Here is a 4,743-nt window from a genome sequence, read left to right as displayed (position 1 = left end):
TTTCAGAGCATTGTGGGTTTACAGGTATCCCCTGCTTTTTACATGGTCGCTTTACGCCAACTCGCTTTTATGAAAGACTTACTTTAGTACCTGTTTTCACTGACTGAAAGAGGATTTTTGCTTTTACGAAAAAGTGCACGCAGTGAGAGTGGCGGCACCAAGTGTCTTCCCCAGGAACTACACTCAGCATCTTAGCATCAAGCTGCCATAGTTTTGAACTGTGTCTGTGAGCAGCTGTGCTTTATCTCGATTTTTTGTGCATCTGTTAGCAAGATATACCCTAAGGTATTCTGTACCTCCCACCACCCCAACATCTGACAGCCTTTACTATATGTTAGTGTTAGTTTAGGCTTTGTGTGTTATTTGGTTTGATTTGGGAGGTTATGTTTTGGGTCTGGGAACGATCAAATATTTTCCTCATATAAATTAATGGTAATTGCTTTTTCACTTTATGCCACTTTGGCTTACGAACGGTTTCATAGGAATGCACTACTTTCGAATAGTGGGGGACACCTGTACTACACCAAATGCACTACCGCATGCCAAAACAGGCAGCTCAATACCACCTAGTTGCTCAAGGGTAACGAGGATCTAGGCAATAAATACTGGTCCAACCAACAAAATCCACATCCCATGAATTAATAATAAAGTTTCAAAAATCGTGATTCAAGTTGAAATTTAGTGGTCTATATTTTACCGTCATGTTCCCTAGAGTGTGGTACTAACCTGATACTTTAATTGACATGTGCATTATTAACTTAGACTTGGGTGTATATGGCATTATTTCAGAATTTGCAATTGGCACAAAATTTGTATTTACACTGAATTGTGAGGACGATAATAATAGACTGCAAGAAAGCAGCTTGAATAGGTGGAGATGTGGCAGATGCCATTTATACAAGAGCCTTGAAGCATGAAATTTAATTCAGAAGGTGGAGAGGAAATCTAAGTTAAATCAAACATTCAACAGAGATTGGGAGAACAGAGAGGCTTGCTCGCATGAGAACAAATCATTAAAGAAAATGGGGTAATTTTGAGAATCTGGTTAATAAGGCAAATGGAATCTTGGGGTTTTAGAAATAAAGGTGTAAGATATAAAAGTGAAGAAGTGAAGAGGATTTATGAAATGAAAGTTACAGAAAAGATCTGAGACTGGTTACAGATCTAGTTCCACAATGATTCAGGGCGGATTTGGGATAAAACCTTTTCACTCAATGGGTGGTGGGAATCTGGAACACACTGCCTGGGAAGATGCTGGAGGCCGGAAGCCTTTAAAAAATATTCGGATGTGCACTTCAAATATCATAACGTTCAAGGATATGGGACAAGTGCGGGAAATTGGGATTAGCACACTTTTAGTGGTATTTATGTCATTGCGATTTGATGGGCCTTTTCCACACTACATGAATCTTTGGTTCCAGACATGGGAAAATTCAGATTGGGGAAGCAGGGGTTATTCATCTTGGAGAACAGAAGGTTCAGAGGAGATTGGATAAAGCTGTTCAAGATTGTGAGGAGTCTACACAGATACAACAGAGAGAAACTATTCCGATTGGCAGCTGGATCAAGAACAGGAGGATAATAGTTTGGTCACTGTCCGAAGAACCAAAGCCAGAATTCTTTTGAAGTAGAATGTGGCCAGAATGAACTGCCCACGAGTCGAGTGGGCACAGATACCATTGACGTTTTTCAAAAGTAAATTGAAGATATAAAGAAACTGCAGGGTTACAGGGTTAGGGCAGAGATTTGCACTATCTAAACTGTTCTTGCAGACAGCATTTGGAGCTGACGGGCTGAACTGCCATCTTGAATGCTGTAACCATTCAATGATTCACTAACTGCAGTGGGATGAACTCAATGTTACTCCAATGTCTCAGAATTGATATAATAAAGAAAAAAAAAATTATAACGCTATAAAATCAAAAGCACCAATTCTGTTATTAGCTACACGAGCATCGATTTGCAAAGGGAAGTCATGGATGTGTATGGGAGACAGAATGGTGAAATAAAAGGAGTGATGGACGATTTCAATCCTCAGGGATGTGTCCTGGGCCCAACCACCTTCAGCAGCCTCATTAATGACCTTCCTTCCACCATAAGTGGCCGATGATTGAACAGTGTTCAGCAACTCCTCAAATACTGAAAACAGTCCGTGTTCAAATATAACAAGACCTGGTCAATATCCAGGTTGGGCTGGCAAGTGGCAAGTAACAGTCACGCCACAGAAATGTCAGGCAATACCTACCGCTGATAAGAGAGAATCTAATCATGTTACCTTGACATGCAACAATAAAAACATCTGCACTTTGGTTGGGGAGGGAGGGACCAAAAACTGAATTGGAACAGTGGCAGAGTGAAATCGTGAACTACAAGGTGAAGCAATATGACGAGTGCAGGATTAAAAATGTGGCTGTAAGAGCAAGTAACTCATCTCCCGCCTCCCCAATGTTTTATCATCATCTACAAGGGACAAGTCAGGAGTGTGATGGAATACTCCCCACTGCCTGGATGGGTGCAGCTCCAACAATACTCAAGAAACTTGATATCGTCCAGACACACCCACCTTCTCAATTGTTGATATGGTGTAGGTACACCCTCAATACCCTGAAGGAAGGAGTTAAAGGTTGTTGACCACACATTTAGAAGAACAAAGAAAAAACGCAGACATATTGGAACACCACCATCTGCAAATTCTCCTCTCACACCACACTGATTTGAAACCAAGTCATGGTTCCTTCACTGTAAAATCCCAGGAACCAACAAAACAAGCTGTCTTCCTATTGATTGTAAAAAATATTGGGAGTGGTAAAAATAAATGTTGTTAGACTTGGTGGGGTGGCTGGATGAGGGGGTGGTGAAGTGAGGAGCCTTAGGCAGACTATGAGAGAGTTAACTGAAAAATGGTCAGGGGAGAGATAGAGTTTGGGAGGGATGGAGTGTAAGGAAAGGAATGGAGTAAGAGTGAGTGAGTGAACTTGGGAAAGGAGAGATGGGGCATGTTGGGAAGAAGTGAGAGATGGAATAAAAGACGGATGTCAATAAGATGGAAAGAGAAATGGGATGCAATTTGGAGACAGTGGAGTGAGAGCTGGAGTGGCAGATAAAGAGGTTCAATGGAGGGCAAAAGAGAAAGATGAAAGAGTGAGAAAAAGAGAATATTGGGAGAGGGGGTGTGATAGAGATTGGAGGGAATTATTCGATGCAGTTCACATTTTGGGTTCCCTTACCCACGTGCCATCTTTACAAAATTGAAATAATCATAAGCAAACCACTATGACAACATTCAATTTACACCATGAATGAAAACAGATGTAAACGTATCGATATGACGACTATACTTACCGCTTCATTCAGCGTTGCGATGGTGGTATAGTGGTGAGCATAGCTGCCTTCCAAGCAGTTGACCCGGGTTCGATTCCCGGCCATCGCAAGTATTTTTAACGAAAGCAGATTTGTACGTGATAGATGTTTTGTCTCATTCACTGGGAGTGGGATCGCGGCGCCTGATGTTTCATTAAACAGTAACATTGTAACAGCCGCCGATATTGTTCCATCCCTGAACTACCCACTGCCACCCGGTGGCTGCTGCTGGCATTGCACCCTATCAGCGGCGCCGGCCGGAACTTGATCCCGGATTCGCCTCAATGCTGCAGCTTCGGGAAGGTCCCAAGGTCCAGGCAAGAACCCGCCACCAAACCCAAACCCTTTTGCTTCTCCCGTGATTCGGCTTTAACTGTGTGGCAAGATCTCATCAACTGCGGTGGCATCAGAGTTGGGCTGTACCTAACCTGTTCACTATATAAATTATCCAATTCAATGGGTAGGGAAGCAGTGTTTAAATACTCCCCTCAGGAGAGCACATTGAGTGCTTCCCTAAATCTACTGTGGCTTATTTGTTACAGTTTTGTGAAAGTGAGATCAATTCGGAGCAGCGCAAAAATAATTTGAGTGACAACTCGCCATGAAAATCTTTATCTGTAAGAAACCAAACAGCACAACATTCAGAAAGGGAGTGTATTTATTTTAACTAATGAACAAATATTTATTGTCTCTGCCTCATTGGCCTGAGAAGGTTGTGTAAGCCTTCTTCTTAAAGCAAGAGGCTTTTGGGCCACTTGCGGAGAAGTTGAACTCTTGTTTTGTGGGACTCAATCAAGTGTTGACCCTAGCAAGTAAAGATGTCAAATTTCCTTCCTTGAAGGACGCCAGATGGATTTTTATGACAATCTGACAGCTTCACAATTTTGTTTTTCCCTCATTCTACAAAGTGCTGCAGTTTACTATTAAAGTGGAAATGAGCGTGTTGAAATGTGGGCTGATTATTAATTTTGGTGCGAGTACAACAACTTTCTTTCATGCTGAAATGTTGGGTGTCCTGCTTTATTTGGGCTGGAAGACATTTCCTGACCTATGGTGCTGAAGGGATTGAATCAGTTTCAGTTCAGTGAGTTAAAGGATAAATGTGCAGTCATATTGCAAAAGCAAATGGGGGTCAGAGATGTACAAAGGCTAGAAGGTGTAGAAGCTGCACTATCAGCTGGATACCATTGGCCTTGGATGAAATGCAGACCATGCCTGTTAAAACAATCAGTAACATTCCTGATGAAGGGCTTATGCCTAAAACGTCGATTCTCCTGCTCCTTGGATGCTTTTCCAGCACCACACTTTTTAACACTGATCTCCAGCATCTGCAGTCCTCACTTGCTCCTAATAATTGTAACATGCATGTTGTAATGTTTTATG

General features: G+C 42.0%; 1 non-coding gene across 1 annotated transcript; it reads left to right on the top strand.

Moving 5' to 3' along the window:
• The first annotated feature begins 3,358 nt into the window (after positions 1 to 3,358).
• trnag-ucc (transfer RNA glycine (anticodon UCC)) lies at positions 3,359 to 3,430 on the top strand. The gene has a single exon. It is a non-coding gene; the product is annotated as a tRNA-Gly (tRNA).
• Positions 3,431 to 4,743: the final 1,313 nt, after the last annotated feature.

This window comes from Chiloscyllium plagiosum, unplaced genomic scaffold (assembly GCF_037043375.1).
Source record: "Chiloscyllium plagiosum isolate Xiang-an unplaced genomic scaffold, Cpla_swu_hap1 HiC_scaffold_28, whole genome shotgun sequence".
In the NCBI taxonomy this organism is placed as follows: Eukaryota; Metazoa; Chordata; class Chondrichthyes; order Orectolobiformes; family Hemiscylliidae; genus Chiloscyllium; species Chiloscyllium plagiosum.
The sequence above is the reverse complement of the archived record's forward strand: the minus strand, read 5'-3'. Positions and strand labels throughout refer to the sequence as shown.